Here is a 27,451-nt window from a genome sequence, read left to right as displayed (position 1 = left end):
TGAGGCCGAATATACTATTCGTTACATCACTAACAGTAATCGTTCAATTTAGTGTTTGCGATGTTTTTTCTACTGTGATTCTCGTGATTAATGCACTAATTATGCACGTGGATTTACTTATTCGTCAAACACGCCGTTTACAATTATTAAAGATTTTTCTCTTCAATGAATAACTTATGGTGGGATAAAAGAATGTGGCAATGTCAAAGCTAGAAACCTTGGGGACTTTTATACAGATGAGATAGTTTAGTTTGACCATCAGGAGCTTCTGCTGATCGAAACGACTAAGTATGTTTTTTTAGAAAAGCAATTTTTTACGTCTGTTGATTAAATAATCCCGAAGAGTTTTTGATGAAGTCTGGATAATAGAAATTTCTTATTTATTTTGTATTTGTTTTACTTTTTTATAAAGTATGTTTTCCTAAAGTGTGGCCCACCGTAACGTTACGCGTCATCAAAGTCGCCCGTGAAACAATTTGGGTTGGCCAGGCCTTATTTCTGTTATTCAATCTTGATATATTTACGATTAAATTAAATCGTAAATATATCAAGATTGAATAACTGATAGTGTATATCATTACGGAACTCTTGTTTACAAACGGTGCTAACCTGATTGATTAAGTTCTTGTACAATCGAATGAAAAATCGATTGTCTTTTTCAATCGTGCCAATCACTTGTTTGGAATGCGGGATGACGTTTTCATTATGTAACACACTCAAATGTCACATGCGTGTACATTCTAAAACTACAAGTATACGGCCTCTCTTATGTTTTACGAGTTTCTCACAAGATTCTCCACTAAACACTCATACACTGTCATTTCCGTATTCTTGTGAAAAATGTGGAAGAGATTTTATTTCACCCAAACATAAATTCGATCATTATAGTCACAACTTGTGCTACAAAAAGGAAATGAGCTGTAATTCTAATTAATGTGTGTTTCTAACGTAGATCCATCTATGGAGAAAATTTTAAATGAAAAACAAATGCGATCATCACATTAATTTCTTTTCTTTACATGTGTACTTATTGTAAGTAAAATGTTTATAAATTTATAATAAATAATTTTTTCTCATAAAATTATTTTACTATTGTTTTGCGACTTTCAGGTTGAGAAACGCTGCTGTATAGGAAACTGGGTTAACTTTGATGACCACCTGTTTGACCTCAGGTCAAATATTTAAAAACAAAAGTCTCCTGAATTGTGAAATCACCCGGGTTACTAAAAAGACAAATTCGTTCGCAGAAAGAGAATTAGGACTTAGATCTATTAATACAATTCTCATTTAATCACAAATAAATTAGATTGTTGTATGTTTCAAAATTTTACCTAGAATCGTGCTATAATTGTTTCTTAAATTAATTTAGGGATAACAGCATAAATTTCGTCCATGTATCCTATATATTGTAATATTTTATATATAAAATTTGTGGGTTTCTCAGTTTTTTTCATTGTCAGGATTAAAGTTGTACTTTTTTTAAAATATAAATTGTGATTTTCTTTACAAATAAAGTAATTTTTATATCGATTTTATATCGATATTTTAGTGTTTTGAAAAGTTTTTTTAGTTATAGTAATGACGACACTCTACGGAATGTAGATCACTCCCATACTATACATCCAATTGCGTGGGAAAAAGCTGGCGCCATAGTTAGTTATGAAAGTATCTATAACTAGTTATTCTGTGATAGATTTAAAACGTGTCTGATTTAAAGATCTAATTACTAAATTAATCGAATTTCGAGATGTTTTTAAATGTTTATTGTAACATTTGATTATTTCAAATTATAAATATCGAGTATACTATAGATTACTTACTTCCTATGGAATTTCGTGTGTTTGGGTATATATCTGAACTCAGGGGACCGAGACGAGTTCAACGATACTCTACATTTGGACCGGAGACGAAAAATAAAAAAGTTATCATACTTTTTTCCGGCGATCGCGCGATGATAGGGAGTCGCGTCGCTCTTCTCTAAGTCGGCCTCGCTATCGCGATCGGGAGTGGCGTGGCTTGCCGTTAAAATTGCCTTTAGTAGACGTTTCCCCCCTTTTTTTACTTTGTTCAAGAACTACCGTGAATCGATCACTAGTTTAGCACATGGCGGCGTGTGGTGGCTCCCATACGAGAGGTCAGTCGGGCCGCTATGTTCGCTGCCATAAGTAACATTAACCGAAATGGCGATCGCGCGATGATCGGAAGTCGCGTCGCTCTCTCCGCTCTCGTATCGCGTGTTTAACCTTACTGGAGATGACCGTAGTCCGACGTCACGGTTTGTAGACTTTACCGCAAAATGGCAATACTAGCAACTACGGTGCCGTCTGCATGAGAGCATTAAAAAAGTATGGTAACTTAAAAAGTGTGATAACTTTTTTATTTTTCGTCTCCGGTCCAAAAATAGGGTACCGTTGAACTCGTCTCGGTCCCCTGAGTTCAAATATATAATCAAAGTTTCGAAATTCCATAGGGAGTAATCTATAGTATACCCTAAATATCGCTGGGATAAAGAAAATAAAATTGTCTTTTTTATCACTCTCGTGAGTTAGAAGTGTAGTAGGTCACGTCATAATCAGAAGCAGCGTCGTCTTGTAGTAAGTGGTAAAAGTCCTAATCTGTTCTGGTCTAAACTCATTTGCAAACGCATTTTTTTAAAAAAAGAATATTTACCAAAAAAATATATGTAAAATAAAGCATTTTCAGAAATTATACAAACTACTGTAAGACTATTTCGCATACGAACATTTTCTTCACTTATTATATTATATTTTGTCAACGTAAGCATTATTTATTAATAGAACACCTGTGCTGGTTTTAAGAATTTACGCAAGAAATAAGGAAAAAGTTTTTAAAGAAAACAGAATTTCTTCAATTCTTGCGTAAAATCTTAAAACCAGCATAGTTGTCCTATTAATAATTAATGTCCACGTTGACAAAATATATAATAAGGAACTAAAGGACAGTAAGGCAATAATAATTAATTGTTTTCTTCGCTGCTTATAATAAATAGATTCCGGCTGCATTTTTCGGTCATTATTCATTATCAAAAATACCACTTTCACGAAGTATGTTTAAACATTTAAAAAAGACGTTCATTGAATAATTCACAAATAATTCACATTAGAACTGGTATCACGTGACATATACGTCGCCAGAAAAGTTGCAAGGAAGTTGACGTAGCTTCCCTTTCCGCTTTCACTTCAGACTCATTTACATGGAAATAAATGTAAATTGTGGAATGTACAAAATAAGTTTCATTTATTTCCTGCAAATTTTAAACCAATTTAGGTAACGGTTAATCAAATAAATATTCGTGAATATATAAAACTTATTTCTAATTTTTGCAAATATTGGCTTTATTTATATAAGGCATTTAACTCCTATACGTGTCATTACAGTTTTTCTATGTGTAATATAAAATCTCTATTAGACGTGTATCACTTTAAATCGGAATATATAAAGCATATCAATATTATACATATACATTTTTTACTCGAGTGTACTCTCATGAAGATACTATAAAAGTATAATATTTTGCGACTGTGATCACAAAAGTAAAAGTGCCTGGAATCGCCTTTTTGTGTTATGATATTTGGTTGTTCTAGTTCTCTGTGACGAATCGGCAGGGCAGAATCCGTAATTCAAATTGAGTTCGCCACATCTCCATTTATTACAGGCTATATGTATGCCATCTTGTAATGAAATTTTAAACTAAAGGCCTTCCCAAATTATTTATTTACCTGTTAGTTGTACATTGTACATTGTAGTGTAAATTTTATATGTTCGCCTTTAAAAAAACTAAAATATTTATCAGTGGCGTAGCGTGGGTGTCAGCCGCCCGGGGCGGAGGAAAATTTCGCCGCCCCCTTAAATAAAATACGGGGAATCCCTACAAGTCAGTACAGACGGTGTTGTCAGTCGCTACAATGAGCAAGATGTCATTATTATATATTCATTTAAAGAAAGGGGATTCCCCAGTTTCGTCACAGAATAAATAATGAAAAATTCCGTGCTCGTTTCAATCGGTCCGAATCGTAGGTGTGACAAAAATATGAAATGAAATGGTTCAAATTTTTACAAGATATTATTATTATTATTGTGAAAAAGTGCCGCCCCTGCCTCCCCCACTACGCTACGCCACTGTTATACACACAAGCGTCCATTTTGATTTTGCGTTACACGTGTAGCGGACGTAAAAGCTGCTTTATCTTTGCTGCAGCGACCTCTTGCAGCAAACGTTTAGAAGCGGTTCGACTACATTTAGAAACGAGTAAAGGAGAGTTCGCTGTAAAGCGCTTCTCGAGCGCTGCATAAAGAAACGCGCCCATAGCGTGACTCGTTAAATTCTGCTTCTACGTTAATTGAACTGCTTTTTGATTTATAAACCATCCCGCATAAAGCAGGATTTCAAAAATTGCCTATAGGCTCATTGTAGTGCTCCCCTCCACGGTAATCTTTAGTAAAAGGCGAAAGATTAGCACGTATAGAATGAAGGGAAACCTGAGTTAGAGTTAGAGTACATTCTGGCCGAAGAGGGTCCTTTGGACAGTTGCTTTCGTCTCTCTGGTGTCATTGTAGTTATATTTCTCTCTTCGCAAAAGTTTTAAACAGTTTCGTAAACTGTAAAGCCATTCGAAATAATACGCCGAGTTATCGAATATTTCTTAAAGATATGGAACAATGAGTATTTTAACTTTTTCTAAGCGTTAATAGGAAAATTTTAGTAACTTCTCGACAGATGGCGCTAACGTCAACGTCGTTATATTTCTTACGCATCGAATTTTGTCACACCTTTGTTTGTTATTTCACAATAAAATACAAACGAACAAAAGAAATACTCTTCGAAATGTCAACGAAATATTTAAATTTTTACATTTATTTTTTAGTATTGTATCGAATTATTTAGGAATCGACGGCATTAGTAACATCGCTACAATTCATTCCGACTCGAAACTGTTTTAATTTTTTTAAATTATTTCTTCCAAGCGTTGAGACTTACAAAAACAAATATAAACGTTTTAAAATATATATTTTTTAAAATTTTATTTTATTACTAGCAGATGAGCCCTGCGTTGCCAGGGCAAAAAACAACACTATTAAGATTGAAAGTACGAAATGATCTAATAGATTATTTCGTACTTCTAACCATCTATAACAGACATGGGCAAATGCGGCTCTTTTTGAGTTACATGCGGCTCTTGCTGAAAGTGTTAATTTCTGTTTTTTATTATTGTTTTTACAATTTTATTTTTATAATTTTGTGAAAATATGTTTATTAAAAAAATTCAATATTTGTTTTATATTATATTTATATTATATAATAAAATCGCGCGCCTTACCATACTCTCCGCCACGACAGTACAGAACTGCGGCTCCCATGCATCTTGCAAAACCTACATTTCGGCTCCCACTGAACTCTTGCTTGCCCACCCCTGATCTATAATATTACATTATAGCATTTGATTTATATAACTACAAAGATTATCTTTAGTTACTTGGAGTGATAAACTCTTACGTAAGATAACCTTCGTAGTTATATAAATCAAATACTATACTATAAGAACATTAAACTGAAAACCATATAAAGAGTGGTTATTTCAGCCTACCATTGTCGCGTTTATCGTGGTAGTCGGACGGTACGAAATAGCACAATTTCATTGGTCAAGTAGACACCAATTTACAATAGAAAGTCCTCTCGGGAGTTTCCCCTTGACAGATTGCCCACGTGTTGCAATGCCGTATTCTTTCAAACCATTCTTCTAAAGTCGCTCATAAGGAAATTTTGCTTACGGTCACTTTATGAGTAACGTATAAGACTACTTAATTTATGCAGTAAGTTTTGTGTTAAATTTTATGTTTGCGCAGAAAAATTTCAAAAGATTCAGTAATTAATTGTTACTATTTCGTGTATATCGTACTATTGATATAAAGTTTTAGAAAAGTATTTTTATTAAATTTATGAATTTTTAAATGAAGAAGAGAATGATTGACATCAATTTTATGTTAAATAAAATCTGACATACATACATCATATACTACGAAAGAATTCGAAATGGTTATGCAAAATTTAATTACAAATACACTAGATTAGCGAGAATACAAGATTACCGAATGTATGGACTTATCCATTGCCTTTAGACAGGCTTTAACGCAACACTAGTAGTTAGTCGTGGGTTCGTACTTCGCCAACGGGCTGGCCTCGTGGAATTATCCGGGTTTTTTACGTTTGTAACACCTAAATAGGGGCCAATGAAAGACCTCCCGGGAGGCATTTCCCTCGGAAGATCGTTTATGTGTGGCGTTGCCGTATACGAATAAACCTGTGCACAAAATAAAATCAGAGTAAATGTCGAAACGGGATAATGACATAACTAACGGAAACGCGTAGGCAATTACATTAGTGGGTATGCCGGATGGCCGAGCAGTCAAGGTGTCAACCTACCACTCTGGGGGACCCGAGAACGAATCCGGACGGATCGAAAATCCCCAGGAATTTTTCGGGGATGGTCCGTCCTGATATGTCGGGCACCGTCCTTCACCACCCGGCCGTCCCATTGTGGGCCTGGCCGAACCCATAGTGGGCTTGCTAAAACAGTGTCGACAAGGCGGAAAAAGTTTTTAAAAAAGTGGGTATGTCGGATAATTAAGAGCCGTATTAGCAATAGTGCGCGCCATTAATTTTTACACTAAATCAATTCTTTTTATGGTAAGAATTAATTTAACGAAATCACATAGCACTAAATGAAAACTCAATTACACGTAACGTTGCCTCACAAATTTCTGAATAAGCATAAATTATCCAATGTTTTCTTCCTATTACGTGAAATTAAATGTTTCTTTTTCTCTTGTTGTTATTCCGCCAAATAATTTATCGTTGGTTCGCTGATTACGGCAGCCATATATATTATGCCAACAGTGTGATATTCTCAATACCTAACATGCTTACAAAGTGAAATGAAGGTTTCGTAAGTGCCAAGACGGATGCCAGTCACGTGAATCAATGACGATTCGATATTGTTGGCAAATGTCTGGCTATAAAGGAAGGTGCTACTCTATATATCTGCACGAAGAAGTACAATGACAATTATTATTATCAAATTATATTATATTTGTTAATATATTGAAAGTTCATATAATATTTCTCTGGAGGAAATTTTCTTAAAATAGAATAACGTATTTACAGGCAGTGGCCATCTCTATTCATCCTCTGTATTTTTTATTACCCGTGACGATCGTATGTTCCTTTGCTTTCATGTTCCCGGTTGGAAACCCCTCCAATGCCATCATTTTCGACAGCGGTGCCATGACGTCTTTTGATATGATAAGACATAATTTAACTAGTTAAGTAACGTTGTATCAGCGTGTAGTCGGAACGAAGCTGCTCGCACCTTTATTTTCTAGATTATGAGGGGAAAAAAACAAAGAATCATTCGTTCTCAACAATATATTTGATTTCTATTGGATCATTTAAAAGTACAAATATAAGGTCAGAATAAGCCATTAATTAATTGCTATGCCAATGTCCCATGAAATTCTGAGTATCGCTATGGGCCTTGGATTTACAGATTGACTCGTAGCAATTTTTATTGTAACGCTTTAAAAATACTAGTCAGTTATTTTTTTCACTCGACTCAATGTAACATAGGTAAGACCGATAGTTGAGTCTTTTTTCCATATATCTATTTTGATTTTTGGAAGAGTTAATCCCTGTGATTTATGTATAGTCATCGAGTATGCTAAGGTAAGGGGAAACTGTCTACGAGATCGCAATATACTGCCATCGTTCGAAGAGCGTGTTATGGTGATTATTGGAAACAGATTACCATAGATGAAAGGTCCCCGATAGCTATCGAATTCCACTAAAATAAACAGAGGAAGAGCTGGAGGGTGAGCATTAGGAGCATATATAATGTAGCGTATAGTTCCTAGTGAACCATTGACGAGACATCCTTGCACCCATAAGTTGACTCTCAGCATGATTCTAGCATTAACTGAGAGATTCAAATACTTGGAGAGACCGAGAGCTGAGTCATCTTTGGACGAAGGCGGGGCAATATCTGGAGTGTTTTCAGATGCTATATAAGCAAGAGGGCATCCAGTTGACTGTAAGTAGTCTTCATTGCTTTGTTTAACTTGCTCGTTTGTAGGATATAGCTCTACTGCCGTTTGGAACTGATCAAGTTCATCTCTGGATAAAGAGGCTCGATTTCTTGTCGTCAGAATGTTCAGCTCTGTATCAGAGAAATTACCCGAAGCTAGATGTTGTAAGACATCTGTGAAGGAACTATCTGCGCTATTTTGTCTATGAGAATTACTAAGTTCAATGAACTTCTCAAAAGAATCAAATGCAAATGTAATGTAATGTCCAACAAGGTCCCTGCCCTGTTGGGACATTACATCATAAAAACACTCGAGAAGAGAGGAGTATCTTTAACAGGAGGAAGCTGACGAAAATCACCAAACAAATAGACAAAGAATCCACCAAACGGCTCATCTTTCTCGGAGTTTATCTCCTTCAATCTTCTCTCGATCATGTAAAGCATTCTTGCACCAATCATTGACATTTCATCGATGATGATGAATTTGAGCGACTTCATCTCAACCTGGAATCTCTGTGCAGCTTCTTCATTTAGAGATCGAAATTTCGTACTAACGATAGGAAGACAAAGGAGAGAATGGATCGTAAAGCCATCAATGTTGATCACTGCTGCTCTATGTTATAGAATAATAAGTTAAAAAAGAAAACTTTTTTTAACTTATTATTCTATAAAGATTTTTTATATTTGTTGTGTACTGTCTAGTTAGCGATAACATTTACCTTTCAAAAATACTGTTTTAATGCTTGTCATATTTTCCGACCACTAGATGACGCTTCTACACGTGCGTGCAGGAAGCGACTAACACTTGACTTCGTGCATTCCTTGTCAACAAAATAACTCTGGAATGAGTTGTCCGATCTTGATGAAATTTTCTACGACGACTCACCATTACTCAAGGACGAACTGATTAAAATTTCAACTCTCAAAAATGATCCATACTGAAGAAAAAACCCCTATCTCCAGTTCTACAAAAACGGATCATTTTTGAAAGTTGAAATTTTAATCAGTTCATCCTTGAGTGATGATGAGTCGTCCAAGGAAATTTCATCAAGATCGGACAACTCATTCTAGAGTTATTCTGCGGACAAGGAATGCACGAAGTCAGGTATTAGTCGTCACTACGTTCCGACAATCAAAATTACAAATATGCTTAACAGTGGCGTAGCGTGGTTGTCAGCCGCCCGGGGCGGAGGAAAATTTCGCCACCCCTTTATTTAGGTATTATTATTATTTATTGTGAAATTTTGCCGCCCCTTAAAGTGCCGCCTGGGGCGGGCCGCCCCTGCCGCCCCCACTACGCTACACCACTGATATTTATACACTTATTTTTACAGCCACTCTTTTTATTAAACAAAACAATATGCTATATATAAAGTTACTATTTATGAAAAAAAAATGTTACTTTTAATTTGGTTCAAAAAATATTAACGTTTAGAATTATATGTTTTCACATATTTTGAATTATGTTGAATTATTTAAACTTTTTAATTAAAAAAAAAATTGAGAACAGAATTGACATATTACGTTTACATTTCTGCCATCTGGAGATTACAATAGTAACTATCTTTTACATACACAAAAAATATATTTTACATATTATAAAAAAATAACTTATTAACATATTACAATATAATAATTAAAATGTAATATCTGTATTTTTTATTTTGATAAATTATTATTATAAAATTCATTATTTATTATTCTAATATATTTAAATTTAATTTATCGTAAATATCTAAACAATAAAAACTGAATTTATTTACTGAAATAATGCTTTTAAATAATAGAAAATACAGTCAAACCTGTTTTTATGCGCTCCTTTTATGTGCGATTTTAGATAGCTTTACGTCATACGTAATACGTCATAGGTAGGTCACAGGAAATAGAATGGCGTCACCTTACCTGCAGCAGGTCTCCCTGCGGTCACGTGACCGACTGCAAAACACGTGTTTTTGTTTACAATATTTTTGACTATTATACTTTGTAAATTAATTAACAAAATCGAATAAAATTTCAAAAATTACAAAGAGCGATAAATAACAAATATATAACAGCATAAATTAGTACAAAAACTAACAAAATAGAGGAAAAAAATTGACATTAATTAGGGCAAATGAATTTGATTATAAAATTAAAACAAATTACATTCTAATCTGACAAAACGAATTGTTTAGTCTTAGAAACACTTTTCCAAGTACAATATAAAAATTACACTAATTTAAACGACTCCTAACAAAATAATAAGCTTTTTATTGATTAAAAAAAACAGATTTCGTACTTTTATATCGGTATCAAAATGACTCTACGTAACCTTCAGCTGCAATTGCTAATAATCCTGACCTTTATAAACATATGATAATCATTAGTTTAAAATACAACGATATTTTTCAATTATTATAATATAAAATAACAGAAATGACTTCTATACATTGCATTTACGATTAAAAATAATAATAATCACAAATTACGAAAAGTATAACACAAACATGTAATTAACTAAATAAACACCTGATATCACAAAACAAGCGAAAAAAATTAAAGAAACAGACAGAAAATAAAACACTTACATCAATACTAAGCATGACCAACTTCTATCTAAGCAGTATGTTCATTTAAAAACTCGAAAATGACGAATTTATTTGAAAATAAAATGCAAATAAAAAATAACTGTAAAATAAAAACGGAAGTGTACGATCGCGAAAACTGCTTGTGTCTATCATGTATAGTCTCAACAAAAATTCAATTTAAGCTCACCAGCGTATTCTAACACCGGGCAGTTTTAAAACAGGTTCTCAGCCGGAGTATAAATACGCCGCAGTCAACAAAGGGTAGGAAATAAACATTTGATTTTTTAAAGCTTGTCTTGTTTCTAATTGATGGTGTAATAAGTCTAGCGGAAAAGAAAAGCCGTCAAAGAGCTCGTATAATTGACAGAGAAAGAAACTGTATGGGATTTTAGAAAAATTCGTCGATCTTCCACGTATAAATGTATTAAAAAAATCATTGTTTGTGATATGGCAGCTTTTAATAAAATTTTCATTTTACTTCAATTGTGTTTTGAAATATTAGCCTTAAGTATTGAATTAAACAAACTACTATTATTTCGTACTATTTAAAAGTCAATTCATTCTAAACAAGTATCGTATTACCACTAATTTAGTCATAATGATATCGAAACTAGAATTTTCATATCCATTAGTTTTATTACATTAGAATATGACAATCTTGGATTTCAGAAGGTTGTCTTTATACTTGATGGATCTAAAGTAGCCAATTGTTTATGGTTGAAAGTGGGGTTTACCTTATGCACAATTGAAATCTTTTAAACTGTAGTGTTCAGAGATTACATAAATTATAGAAATGAACTACATTAATAATTCAAAATTACATAAGTTGTGTACGTGAATGAATTTTCACTTGAATGTTGTAAATGACTTTTCAAGAAATTGCATCATTTCAATAAAGACTCTTGTTTCAACTATTTGCATTTTATAGTACTGTTTTCATAACATTGTGTAAATACATCATAAAAATGTAAAAAAATTTATTATAAATTATGCAATTTTATTAAGTACTGATGATATATACAATTCTGTACAACATATATATAATAATAATTGAACAAAATTATATAAAGAATCTTTTATAAGTTATAAATACAGTATAAAGGAAGAGAAAAAAATATTATATAACAACATAGATATTAAAACGAATATTCTGAGTTGTAGAAACTAGATTGCATTCGATCAGTAAAATATTTAGAAGAGTGAACACTTATCTAAATATTCTCAACTTTTCAGCGGTCTTGTAAGATTTCAGAAAGTCCAGACACTAACGGTCCAAAAATGTTCTAAATGTAATTTTTAATTCTTCCTCGGTTTTTAAGATCTTACAAACATTCTATTTGCAATGTCATAACACTTTGTTGTAGCTCTTCGTACAGGTGGGTGCGTTGCAGTTTCGTCACTTTCTTGGTCATTATAATCATTATATACTTCTATTACGTCGCAAGTTTGTATACAAATATTGTGAAGAATGCATGCACCAGTAATAATTGTATTTACAATCAGGTCCATTTGACACATGTCTAAAAATTTGAATCACCTGAACCGTTCAACAAGATGTGCAAAAGCACGCTCAATTACGTTTCTACACTTTGCTAATTTATGATTATACAGCTTTTGCACGCTGTTGTGATTCCCGTTATCTCGATATGGTGTAAGCAAATGCTCAGATAACGGGTAGGCACTATCACCCAAAATATGACCACAGCTGAAAAATCCATTACCGGTGTTTACTCTTTCATGCAATGCTGATCGTCTGAAAACACAGGCATCGCTTACTGATTTCGCTTCATCTTCATAGCAGTCTAAAAATGTCATTTTTTTTTATTACAAACGGCTTGTAGAATGACAGAGTAATGCTTATTTCTATTGAAATAAGCTGCTGCTTCTTTTGTTGGTGCTTTGATGGCCATATGCTTTCCATCAATACAGCCTATAATTCCTGGGAAACCAGATTGGATATTAAAAAAATCCATTGATTTTTCAGTATCCTGCTTTGATAACCAAAAGAGAATCAATAATATTTAAAATGTTTCATGCTGTACGTCGAGACAGCTTCAGCCGATTGCCAATGCCTCTAGAAAAAAGAAAAAAAAGGTATATTATATTTAATATCAATTATTTTTTTATTTTAAACTAAGTTATGCCATTGCACTTATATTTCTTATGCCTTACGTCTTATATCTGGTAACTAATAAATTTAAATGCTATTCATTTAGAAATTACAATACTATATATCAATACCGAGAAATCGATTTAAAAGAAAATGTGAACAGATGCGTCGCACACTTTGCGACGCGGAGCGCTTCAAAAGAATATTTTGTTTATGGAGTTCAATTAACCAATTTTTAAGACCTAACCAGTAACTAGACCTAAAATCAGTAGACTAAACCTACGATCCCTGCCCTAGACCATCACTGACGCGCAATTAACTGATTGCCTCTGGAAGTGATAACATTCGATAGATCAGGGAATCGGAAAGCTGCTAGTGATTTTGCTCTCGTTTTTTTTTGTGTGATTTATGCATTAATTCACGGAAAACATTGTCGGATTGTAAACAAAGAATTGCCAGAAGTATAAAGGAAGAGAATAATATCAAGTAGGATACAAAAATTTTGATAACTTTTATATTTTTCTTAAGCCTATTTCCGGTCGGCCATCGAATTCAAATTACGGACCTCTGGCTGAACAGATTTGAATAATACTCTACCCTAGCCGAGAGGACAACATCAGTATTGTATCTTGAAAATTTTACCAAAATCCGCCTGCCTATTTTTAAATTATGACTGTTCTTAGATTGGCTTCCATTTTGCACCTTGACTTTACCATTGCTATGGCAACGGTCAATGTCTGTTTCTTTCTAGAAACTTTAGAATAATTAATTAGTACTACTTGGAAAACTTATATAGACTTATATAAAAACTTATATAATAAAAAAAAATGGAAGAATATAGTAATTCGTCTACGGATTACAAATCACAATCTGAGAAGGAAGATGTAGGATTACTAAATATTTTATCTGTAAAGAATGATATAGAAAAGTATATAAAAGATTATGCTAGATCAAAACGAGGAACAAAAATACGTGTAAAATTTATAACAGATAGTCTAGATAAAATAGTAAATATTTACAAAGAAAATAGAACAACAGATAATTGTATAAAAGAAATTAACAACAAGTTAGAAAAACTAATTGATAACACCGCCATAAAAACGCAAAATCCAACATATGCAGATATAGTAAAGGAATGGATACCCCCACAAAAAGAAAATAAAGCAGTTATAATAATCAATCACAAAAACGAAAATATTGACTCAGATGAAGTTAAGAAAAAAATTAAGACGGTCATTGATCCAGTAAAACTTGGAATTGGCATAAAGAATGTAAGAAAAATTAGAAATAATGGTATCTTAGTGGAAGTAGAAAATTCAAACCAGAGCGAACGACTAATTAAAGAAATTGCTAAAAATGAGGATCTTACAGCAAAAACACCGAAAAAAATCACGCCAAAGATATGTATTTATCATGTACCAGACGATATAGAGAAAGAGGAATTAATAGAGAAATTGTTCATTCAAAACGAATATATTTCAATGGCCTATAATGAAGGAGGAAACTATAATAACGAAATAAACAAAAATATAGATGGGGTAAATCCAAAAACACAAATCATTGGGTCTGTGAGGTATCCCCGAAACTACGCAAATTACTTTTGAATCAAAGAAAAATAAATATGGGTTGGGTAAGGTGCCAAATAAGAGATTACTATGACATAATTCAATGTTATAAATGCTGTCGATATGGGCATACCGCCCAAGAATGTCAATGTAATAGAAACTACTGTACACATTGTGCGTGCGATCATCGGTACAACGAATGCACAAATAAGGATAAAACCCCAAATTGCGTAAATTGCATGAAATGTAAGAATGACACACATACCCACAAAGCAATAAGTGACGAATGCCCGAAAAAGCAGAAAATAATCAGAAAAATTAAAATGAAAATTGATTATGGAAACTAGTTCTCTAAATAATAACGAAGGTATGAATCATTTGGAAAGTAAAAGTTTAAAATGCTTACAGATTAACGTAGGGAGGGGAATAAATGCTGTATCTCAAATTGTAGGTAATAAACTACAAAATCTTGATATCCTATTGATACAAGAACCGTACTGCAAAGCAAACAAACCTATGGGCTGGCCACTCAAAACACAGGTACTCTATTCGAGCAATGGGGAAACACCATGGACCATAACAATTATAAACAACAAAAATATGCAATGTATGTTGTTAACCAACTATAGTGATCAATTTATGACTACTATCGAATTAAGAAACAAAGATAAAAAATGGATAATCTGTAATATATACCTTCCAATGAAAGCAAATATCAATACTCACTTAGCAAAATTAGAACAATTGTGTACAATATACCATCAAAGCCATGCAATTATTATTGGAGGAGACAGTAATGCCCATTCGTATGTTTGGTTCGACGAAAATATGGATGACAGAGGTGACGAGTTGGAAGAATTCATAAATCATCAAAATTTATTTCTTCTAAATGAACCAAACATGCTTAGTACATTCGAAAGTACAAATGGAAGTTCTAATATAGACATAACAATTATTAATAGTATTGCACTGAATGAAGTCAAAAATTGGAAAGTAAACGATGAAATCAGCCTATCTGAACATAGATACATCACATATGAAATAGATCAAATATTTAACAATATAAGTATAAAAAAGTACAATATCAAAAAAGCCAAATGGAAAAGAATAATCGAAGAAATCAAACCACACAAACAAGAATTGGAAAACAAAAAATAAAGAACAGGCAAACGAAAAAATTACAAATCTCAAACATAATAAATAAAACAATAGATAAAAACATCCCAATTTATGAGGAAAGAAATAGAATTGTCAAATGGTGGAATACAGAACTGACCACCCTTAAAAGTAAAGTTAGGGCAAAGCGTAGACGTTATGCAAAATGCAAAGATCAAAATTTAAGAGGAAATCTCAAAGAAGACTATCTCACAGAGCAAAGGCAGTATAAACAACTTATAAAAGAGTCGAAGGAAAAAAGCTGGACAGAATTCTGTCAACAAAGTGCGAATGATCCCTGGGGATTAATATATAAAATTTCAGCTAAGAAAATAAAACAAAAGTTCCAACTAACAGAATTAAAAAATGAAAATGGAAATATCATCAGTGATATGGAGGAATGTCTAAAGATATTACTACAGGAATTTATTAAAACTGATGATAAATCTCAGGATACTCCTGAACAGAAAACATTACGTGAAGCAATACGTTTTCATACAAATGAAACACATACGCCACAATTTACTAAGGAGGAAATAACATGGATAATATCGACCTTTAAAAACGGGAAAGCACCAGGTAACGATTATATTACAATAGAAATGATTAAGATACTAAATATGAAAGATCCTGATCTTCTGCCTAAAATATACAATACTTGCTTAAATTTTGCAATCTTTCCGACACCTTGGAAGGTAGCTAAAATTCTGCCACTTTACAAAGGGAAAAATAAAGATAAATTGAAAGCTAAAAGCTACAGACCAATCTCATTGTTACCAGTAATGGGCAAGGTTCTTGACAAACTAATCGTATACCGCCTCACAACTTGGCTAAATTCTAGACAGTACCTAAACGAAAATCAATATGGATTCCAAGAAGGAAAATCGGCGGAAGATGCCATCGCTAAAGTAATTAATGATATCGAAGAAGAACGAAAACATAATAAATGGACAATAGCTCTCAGTCTAGATATAGCAGGAGCATTCGACAGTGCATGGTGGCCGCTCCTACACAAAAAATTAGAAGAAATCAATTGTCCCTGTAATATATACTCATTAATATGTGATTATTTAAATAACAGAACAGCATTCATAGAATATGCTGACATAAAAATTGAAAAAACAATGACAATGGGATGCCCACAAGGATCGTGTTCAGGCCCCACATTCTGGTCCATCCTACTAAATGACCTTTTAAATACTGAGACAATAATAGGAACGAAAATAACAGCGTTTGCGGATGATATATTGGTGGTTTGCTCAGCAAACAGTCGGATGCAAATCGAGAAAAAATGTAATAACATATTGGAGAGGATAGCGAACTGGGGAAAGAGAAACAAATTACAGTTTAATCCCGATAAAACTACGGCCATCGCGTTTACGACTTGCAAAGTGGATAAAAGAGAGCCAACGATAAAATTGCAAAACAAAAACATAAAATGTTCTAATCAAATAATATACTTAGGTATGACAATAGACAACAAATTGTCATGGAATGCCCACCTTGAATCTGTCAAAAAGAAAGTTGGCAATCTTTTTCAAGAAATTACCAAAGTGGCAAAAAAAGAATGGAGTACAGGAGGTACTGCACTAACTCAAATATACAAAGGCGTAGTGATACCAATAACTACATATGGCGCTCAAGTATGGGGAAATAGAGCAGAAATGACCTATATGAAAAGAAAGATAATAAGCTTCCAACGTAAATTTCTCCTACGAATAACAGGTGCATATAGAACCACGTCTAATGATGCATTATGTGTAATGGCAGGCCTCCTACCAATGGACTTAGAAATAAGTCAAAGGAGGGATATTCGAAAAATTTTAAAAGAAAAAATAACATATGGTGCAATACTAACAGAGAAAGACGAAATAGAATATCAAATCAAAAGATATCAACAATTGAAAAGATATGAGTGGAAAAAGATACAAATAAAAGAATATAGTCCATTAACTAAAAATAGAATTTATACGGATGGCTCGAGAACCCCAGAAGGAGTAGGAGCTGCATACATATATATATCAAATAATAGAGAACAATACAACAGGAAAATCAAACTAGATAAAAGATGCAATAACTATCAGGCAGAACTCGTAGCCTTAGAACAGGCTGTAAGCTGGATTAGCAACAACATGAAAAATATAACAATCACAATCTGTACAGATAGTCTTTCCGTATTAAAAGCATTGAATGACGACGAAAACAAACACGAACTCATCGACAACATTAGAAAATATATCTTAGCAAATAAAAACAATATATCCTTCAGCTGGGTAAAAGCACATATGGGCGACCCTGGAAACGAACGAGTAGACAGCCTAGCAAAAGAGGCAAGCAGCTCAAACATGAAAGTAGTATACAAAAAATTATCTGAAAGATATGTAAAAAAGGGAAATAAAGAACAAATATATAATAAAATGGCAAAAGAGATGGACAGAATCAACAAAAGGAAGAGAACTTTTTGAGTATCTACCTGATGTTCACCAGCGAATAAAAAATAAGAACTTTATAATAAATTATAAATTTACAAGATTCATGACTGCACATGGTGACTTTGCAGAGTACCACAATAGATTCCATCATAATAATGATGGCACTTGTGAAATGTGCGGAGACAAATAAAAGATGTGTCGGAGTTTCTCTGAGTGTATTAAATATGAAAATATTAGAAACGAGCTACGAACAATAAGCAATAAAGAAGGTTATACTTTGGCCAATAAAAAAAGTAGTCTTATCAATAACGTCACTCTTTATACATACTTTATAAACTTTATAAAAATATGTTATAAAACCAGAATATAATCGTCCCATATACCATCACGAAGAAGTAATGAAACGTGGAAATACGACGACAGTGCTAGTAACAATAATACAACTAACAGAAACAACAGGCAATAGTACTACAAGTACTACAAGTGTATCTAATTTTACACACAAAACGAAAAGGAAGTGATAATGAAATAAGTGGTATGAATGAGATGATATCATGAAAAACAAAATAATCTTGGAAGTACTACAAGTGCTACAAATAATAGGGAAATACGACGGAGGAGCAAGAGGAATGGTTGTACAGTGACTTAAGAAACTACACGTGAAAGTACTACAAGAAAGTGATACTTTTTGTGTTATAAGTGAAAGCTCTACAAATTAAAGTGCTAAATTGTGGAGGTACCTACTCAGTAACAGTGACAGTGATACTAGTACAGGTAAAGAAACGTTTCGATACTATAGTGGTAATATGAAAATACGATGACAATAGGAAGTGCCAACATACGACAAGCAAACATAGCGGTTATCTCTGAAACCTTAATTAAAATATCTCAAGTACTTTTAAATAAAACATAAAACATATGTAGACACTTTAATAATATCATTAACTTTAAAAAAAAAAAAAAACTCCACATATATTTTACATTTTGTATTTGTATTTATTTTTATTTATAATGTTTGTAAAAAAAGTACAAAACAGCCAACATGGAACTATAAAAAAAAATCTACATATTATGTTAATTGTTTCAATAATATGTAATTTAAATATATAAAATGTAATATGCTGAATGTAACAAAATACGAATATATGTCGGAACAAAAATGTAGCGGCTACGACCGCAATAGTGTATCCAACTCTCTGTAAAGCAGTGAGCGAAACAGAGAACGTCTGAAAAATAAAGTGGAGCACCAGAAGCCTGACATTCATTGCCAGGTAGAAGGTCTGCTCTATTACTATTGAAAAAAAAAAGACTAAACCTACCTGCATAAAGCTCATCTTATTTTTTTATCATCAGTCAGTGGCGTAGCTACATATTCAGCGCCCTGTAGCGAGTAGAATCGGTGCGCCCTTGTCCCTCGGAAGAGGTCTCGCGCAATTTATTTTGAAAATTAATTTTAAAACATATATTTGATTATTTTGATTTAAATCCTTACGACATAATTCATTTAAGATTCGAGGCACTTCAACAATAAAATATTTAATTTAATAAATACAAATATAATAATAAAACAAAATATAATTCTTAATCTTTAAGTACAGAGTACCTAATAATATTTATTATATTGTTTATTTTCTCTTTTAATTCTTTCCGCCCTGTGGACACTAAGAGGGCCTCTTTTAGTAATCCAAGTCCACAATGGAACAGCCAGGTGGTGAAAGACAGGGCCCGACGTATCCGGACGGACCAGCAATCGAAAAATTCCTGGGGATTTTTCGACCCGTCCGGATCCAGGGTTGCCCAAAGCGTTAAGTTGCCACCTTGACCGCTCGGCCAACCGGACTTTTTACTACATAGTATATAAACTGTATTGACAAAATGTATGCAAGTTTAGTTTCGTAACAAATACATAATAATACATAAAAGCTTCAGGACTGTTTTCTTGCTTTTTCTGTTGAAAATCGGTCAATCACTTTCTCCAAATCAAGTTGAAAGTTATTGTTTCTTCAATTGTTATAGCAGAGCTAAGACGGTATTGTGACACGCTGCTTTTTAAATAAGTTTTGATTAATTTTAGTTTCGAAAAATTTCGTTCTGCTGTCGCTGTCGTCTCCCGTAAAGTTAAAAAAAATGTGGCATGCTACAATAATGTCGGAAAACCTATTGAGGCTGCGATGTGAATTAAAAGTAGTTCGGCAACTTCGATTATAGAAGTAATTTCTTTTACCTGACTATATAAACACATTTTAAATCGAAGTAGTTTTGCTAATAATATATTCGCCTTAATTAACCAGTTAGAAATTTTATTGTATTTTAAACTCTATATTTATTTTATATCCTTTTTTTGTTCTGTCTAGCTGTGTAAAAAACTGTTAGCTATTAGACAGGATGCCCTTTGGACCCACATGTCGAAGATGCGTATGTAAACGTGACACCGAGGTTGTTTATCTATCAACCAATATTGTATAGGATTTTCGCCTATTTTTCCGATTTTAAGAACTTCTTTTTCCAAATTTTCAGTAATATCGACTAAAAATAATATAGAACAAAAAAGTTATCAATTAATTATTATAAATATCAATTTTTATCTGCACTTTTCTGCTTATTTGTAAAAGTAAATAAATTAACTTTTGTTAAGAAATAAAGGAAGTAGACAGCAGGCCATTTATAAGACTAGAATGATTACTTATTGTTACATATTACTTTTAATCAATATTTTATTTAAAAATTTTTATGTTTTTAACTATTATAAAATGACTAACAGCTTAATTTTGAGGCTGATGAGTTTTATAAAAAGAAAAAACTGTGAATGCTAACGAGTAAAATCGTCATTAAGTCCGACCCTACTGTAGAAATGACAAACAATCCTTATTATCTCTCCATTTTTCGACCTTTAATTATAAAAATTTAATAGAATGAATTTTGTTAATAAACGAACTTACCGCAGAATTTCAAACACGTTCGACAAAAAGTCCAGAACTTATTAAGTATAACACGGAAATACTCTCTGAACTTTCGTTTTCCGTTGAAAATGAACATTTACGTTCCTTCTAAACCACGTGACTATGAGTCCACTCATAAAATCACGTGTCTCGAAGTAAAGTAGCTAAACTCCATGTATCAGGAAGAAACACGTTTATGCATAAAAGCCGACCTTTTAAAATTATTTTATAAGTGGTTAGAAATATTTAAAAGTACCGTGAATTAACAAGTCGTTACTAAGATAATTTTAATATTTTAAATTTTGTATTTAGTACTGTCTTATTTGCCCTTGTTTGTTCCATTGTTACCTTTTTCCTGTCTAACGTCTCATTTAGAAATAGCTCTCTGGGGACCGGTCACAGTGATGGGAAATTCAGTGATGCAAATTCGCGTTTGCTTCTCGCGCCTAGCATGAAATCGTGTTTAGCTTTAAGACTGGAAGTTACACCTGTCTACAGCACTATGATAGACGTGTCGGTAAATTACCAGACATTGAAATTATGGAATGTCCAGTGCAATTTTTGAGTTTTTTTTACGTGTAACATAATGATACGGCAAAATAATTAACATTATTACTATAATTACTATTATTGTTCCTTACAGTTTAAAGCTTATAGAACTGCAGATTTTAATATAGTGACGTCATTTTTTGTTTTGCTAAAAAGAAGTATCTTTAAATTTAACTTTTTTATGTGGTGAAATAAAATATTTATTTCTTCATATTTTCGCTCTTTGTTACATATTACGACTCCACATTCGAAAATCTTCATAAGTCACTTGCGCATTGGACTAAAAAAGAAAGACCGGTCTGGCCCTCTTTTTGTTAGCGAATCAGTTTATCAGAAGCAGATGCATGTATTAAAAACAGTCCATTTTCCCTATATGCAAATTAACATAGCACACTCAGGGCCACAGATAAATTTTTAGTAACTTTCTTGAATTTCTTCAACTTTTTAATTAAAATATTCTTACAATTCTAGAATTTTAACAAATCTTCCTATAACTTCTAAAACCAGATCCTATTCTCTAAAATTTAGAGAATAGGGTCTGGTTTTAGAATAAGGAAGTTTCCCTACATTTAGAGCAGTGTTTCTCAACGGGGGCGATTTTCCATGTTGGGGGCGATTAGTAACAATTTATATTTTTGGGGAAAAAATTTTTTGGGCGATATAGTAAAACATTATATTAAGAATAATTAGATATTTTATTCGTTATATCGTACAATAATGAAACAAATAACATTATACTAATCACTAGTCTATTCAATGCAACACAAATTTGAAGGCCGAGGCTAACGCCCAACAAAATTTTTTTCGAAGTGAAGAAGACGATACTACGTAACAGTTTTATTGAAGGGGCGACGATTCGTTAGAGGTTGAGAAACACTGCTCTAAATGTAGGGAAACTTCTTTAATTAGGGTTCCCAACGCTGAGAGGTTCCCTTCTTGTCCAGGAATTTATTCTTGGAAAGGATTTAGACCACGTGTGAAAAGAAAACAAAGAAAGAGGAAGTAGACGAATAGTCTAGTGGTAAGGCACTCACTCACTCACCTTGTGTAGACGAGGTCTATTTTTCTTTCTGTTTTTAGATTGAAGAAGACTCAGGAGTATAGAATAATTGGATTTATTTTTTCTAATAAGTGAAGAAAAAAAGAACTTCAGAACGAAGCTAGTTAAAATTACAGTGAAAGAATCTCCACACGCAAGGTAAAAAGTAACGAACTCGAAACCCCTTTTGTGAGTCACAAAAGGGGTTTCGAGTAGCACATTCCTGATTTTTTACATCCGTAATTTTATTTAGCTCTAACGGTTAGACGAAGTCATGAAAGGAAAGTTTACTTAAACATTTCTAATGTAGAAATAAACGTTTCATTACAATAGTGGATATTCCATAGATTTAATACTACTTAATTAACAATAAAAATGAAATATTGACCCAGCATTCTGTTAGATATTTATATTTCATTCAGCCTTAATGGAATACGTAATTCTTGCATAAACGAAGGTTGTTGTAATTTATATTTTAGGGCTTATCATACACAGCAATCGAGTATACAATTATTTACAATTGTAATAAATTTCATAATTAGCAAAGTGTAATAAATTGTTCTGAAATACCTCGATTGCTGTGTTTGGTAAGCCCGAAAATATAAATCGAAAATACGTTGAATAATAAGTTAAGGTCAGGAAGCAGAGTTATTAATACTAATTGTTGTATTGCGCATTTAAAATTATCGAAAACGTTCAAATTAAATGAATTTATTACATAAAATTAGGTTTAAATTATATAAAATAATTTCTCTGTCAAGCACGACTGAATGCTGTTTAGGAAACAGTAAAGATTAAAGCTAACGGTTAGTTAGATCGTTATTTCCTATTGGATAATGCAACGTCACGTATCAGGACCGAAGTATTTAAAAAAAATTCTAATAGAAGTTTTTTGAAGTTTAAATTTTAAATTTAATATTATAACTTTAAACGCGTTAATTGCAAACGTATTTAAATCTGCAGCCAAAGGAAAACTCCCTGGATAATTACATCGAGGTGACGTCAGAGATCTCGTTTAGGTTACAGACGTCACTGCAACGTAAGTACGACGCCGATCCGAAATCGATAAAACATTCATTATATAGTTGGTATTTCCGCAAAAAATAATGGATATTTTCCTCAGGAACATAAAAAGAATATGACCAAAATTTTATCTCAATCGGTCAAAAATTACAGGAGTTGTATAAAATACACACCTGCAAACAACAGCTTGTATATTAATAATATCGACCTATAATCAACCTGTGAATATAAAATGTAATAAATTAGTTTAGAGAAAAATTTATATATTAATTTATAAGTTTTATTTGTATAAGTTACCTTTAGCTCAGAATATTTAGTCTTATACTGTAGTTTCATATACATTAATTTAACAGTTCGAGTTATTCTTACATACGGACCTAAACGTAGACTTCATCACGTCATAGAAGGGGTGTGTAAGCTAAACGAAATACGTAAAACATTCGGGTAGTGTGTTATTTTTGTGATAATTATTCAAATTGATTTCTTTTCGTAGTTTAGAAAATTTATTTTACTCTAGTAATTATTTTCCCCCTTGTTATATACAGCAGAAAAAAAATGCGGTGATCGATCAAAAAATAAATTTTCGAGATTTTTCTTTTTTTTATCTCGGGACTTTGAAACGTCGAGTTAATATTAAACAAAACAAAAAAAATCAAAAATTTGACTGTGTGTGTGTGAAGGGCGCGCGATTTTGTTCACTCTGTTTGAAGCTTAATAACTCTTGTGCTCATTGTCGAAAATTTCAGAAATTTTGCAGGAAGGATTCTATGCTACGGAGAAATTACCAAATTTAATGCTATTAAATTTTGATGGTTAATCGAGGTGGGAAGATAAACCTTAATCGTGTGTCATATCTCCAGTAACGGTCAGAACTAATGACGATTTTACTCGTTATTAGCATTTTGAATTTTTTAATTAAACCTAGCTTACCCTTAAAAAAGTTTTTTATGCCATTTTATAATAATTAAAAGTAAAAAAATTATTTTTAATAAAATATCGTAACAGATGGCGCCACAAAACGTTTCCGAAACTCGTTGCAGGATTTTTTCATCGCTCAAGTCATATTTCATTGTTCTTTGAAAGAAAATTAAACTTTTGAAAAAATTATTTTTCAAGTTTGCAAAAAACAATTAGATGTGTAAACATCATATTACTTATTTTAATCATATTCATTAAAACACGAGTATATAATTGAATGATAATACATAATAATGACTTATATAAGTTATGGAAGAAATTCTTCATTTTACAACTATTTAGTAATTGTATTAAGTATAAAACGTTTATAAAATATTGTATAACTTATTACATACAAATGTTTCATTCTTAAAACTGAATTATTGTTACGATAAATTTCGATCAGTAACCAAGAGAGATAATTTAAATAACAAAATGGAAATTTAAATTTCAAAAATCGTTAGTATTAAGCAGTTAGATTAATTAACTTGGTACATCTTTCGATTACACGGAATTTTTTTAGCAGTTTTAAATGTTATTGACGAAAAAGTTATGCAACTCGTTGCTACATTTTATTTTCTAATTTAAAACAAAATTTAACAGTTTTTAAACTGTTTATTAAATACTTTTAACTTGACTCTAACTCGTTACATGCAATTTAAGATGCATTGTCATTTAATTCGAATGGAACTTTGTCTTTATACGAAATAAGTTAAAGTCATTTATTTTCATTATTTTAAACATTGAAATAATTTTTCCGAGAAAGTATACAAGTTTAAAATAAGAATTACAATTTTAAACAAACCTCTTAACTTTTAATGTTTAAGATTCCATCATTTCTTTTGATATTTATTTTTTAATTGTCATTTTACATTTTTATTTTCCTAATTCATTACGAAATATGCAGTAACTCAAAGTCATTTGGCGAATGAAGCAACAAATGTAATAAGAACTTTCAATTTCTGGATATATATTTATATAATGTATAAATCTGCTTTATTGTTTCGTGTATAACAACAACAAAGATTATAACATATTTATTTTACTTCAGAATTTTATCTTAGAATAGAAGAGTACAGGAACAAAATTACTTAACAATGGTCATGAGACAGATCACATTTAGTTCAATTTAAAATTTAGTTATTAAAATATTCAATTTTTTGTTATATCTTGTTGGATTGTCTTTTCTTTTCAATCCAGCTTTCAACCAGTTTTGCAGTGATTGTCCATTAGTAAGATTTATGTGGTGTTCACAAATTTTCTGATCATTGTTGTTCCAACGTACTTTTCAGTTCATTTATAATAGTAATTTTTGAGTCTCCGATCTTTCCATCTAATTTCTTTTATAAATATCCGATTACATTTCGGTTTATAGTTAGTCTGTGACTCATTCGTTTTTTGCCAACAGTACAACACCCACTTTACAAAACCCGTGTTTTGGATGATACTTATGATGAAAATGTAAGATATTCGAGATCCGTAGTTTTCCAGCGGAAGTTTTTACATTTTCCAATAAAATGTATTGACATTCTTCAAGCATATTTCCATCATTAAACACATGTCTTCTATCTCTTCTATCTACATAGGTTGACATCCATGCCCATACCATAACACTTCTTTCTACATGTTTAAGGGAAATCTTGTGCCAATTGTTATTTTGTTTACAGTTCGACCAACAGAACCAAAGATGTTAAATTTGCAATCAACTAAAAATATTACAAACTTGAAGTAACGGTTTTATTTTAATTAAAGTTATTTTTGCCCATCATTTACATTTTGTGAAGATATTTTTCGTATAGACATCTTTTAAAAACAATTTTCAAAAAATTCACGAATGACACATCATCACAAAAAAGTTAAAATTTCCAAAATAGATTTCTGAAAAATTTATTGTTATTTTTGTAAACGCGTAAACTGTTCATCTGTAAACGTCGAATAATTTAGAAATAGAATATATATATTTTAAAACAATTTTGCGTAGAGAATAAAAAATTTATTCACTGTACAATATACATTGAAAATGAATTTTTCTGATATTTCAGATCGTTTTATTTTATTTATTTATTTTTTATTTAGCTGATCTTCACCCTGAAAATATAGAAAACAGAAAGTAAAAAGGAGAAAAACGAAATTCAATTTTCGGAAGAATAAAATCAATGATTTACTCTTAAGAATTTGTATTTTACACGTTCCAAGATTACGAGTTCCTCTTACGAGAACGATTCATGAGGAAAGTATACGTAACAAAAATCTTTTAAAAATACAATATCCTTATCATCTGAATCTAATATATTACATAAGTTTACATTTAAAAATAAGAATGAATACGAATATGAATAATACATTTCAAGTTAAATTCATGTAATATTAAATTTTATGCAATTACTTTAATGGATGTTGTTATTACTTTCAGACGTACTTTGGATGAAACATTGAATAAAGTTTTGAAGAGAATGCTGTCCAAGATTATGACAAAATTGTGTATTAGATACACTGCTTTATTTACATCAGTGCTCTTCGTTTAAAAATATAAAAGAAGCAGGAAATCCACTGCAAAGATATAAAAAGAATTCATAAAGATATAAATACACATGGAGAATATTTTACAGAAATTGTTTACTTTAATGTCATCCCTGATTAGCTGTTGTTGAAAATATTAATAACATAATACATTTATGGTCGAACTTTGTTATCTCTAAAATTACTATTTTGTGTTTTTATGAAGAAATTCACCTTTAAATATAAAACTGTTGTTATTTAATTTACTATTATTGCTAATTTTAATTATTGTTATTATTTAAGAAAGTTTTTTATACATAGATAAAATATTATTTAAAAACAATTTTTTTAATTGCAGGAAAAAAGAAAGAAAAGAAACTTTCATGTAAACATTGTAAAAAAAATTTCAAAACTAAACAACATTTGCAAACTCATGAAAAAATTCATACAGGAGAAAAGCCGTACAGCTGTGATGAGTGTAAAAAGCAGTTTTCACAAAAGTCCTACTTAATTCAAC

At 31.7% G+C, this 27,451-nt stretch overlaps 1 non-coding gene across 1 annotated transcript; it reads right to left on the bottom strand.

Moving 5' to 3' along the window:
• Positions 1-4,387: 4,387 nt before the first annotated feature.
• Positions 4,388-4,508, bottom strand: LOC136987405 (U5 spliceosomal RNA). Its single transcript, XR_010882611.1, has one exon. It is a non-coding gene; the product is annotated as a U5 spliceosomal RNA (small nuclear RNA).
• Positions 4,509-27,451: the final 22,943 nt, after the last annotated feature.

The sequence above is a fragment of the Centruroides vittatus genome, unplaced genomic scaffold (genome assembly GCF_030686945.1).
Source record: "Centruroides vittatus isolate TY-2023 unplaced genomic scaffold, ASM3068694v2 scaffold_1614, whole genome shotgun sequence".
In the NCBI taxonomy this organism is placed as follows: Eukaryota; Metazoa; Arthropoda; class Arachnida; order Scorpiones; family Buthidae; genus Centruroides; species Centruroides vittatus.
Note: the sequence above shows the minus strand (reverse complement) of the source record. Positions and strands in the feature narration are given on the sequence as shown.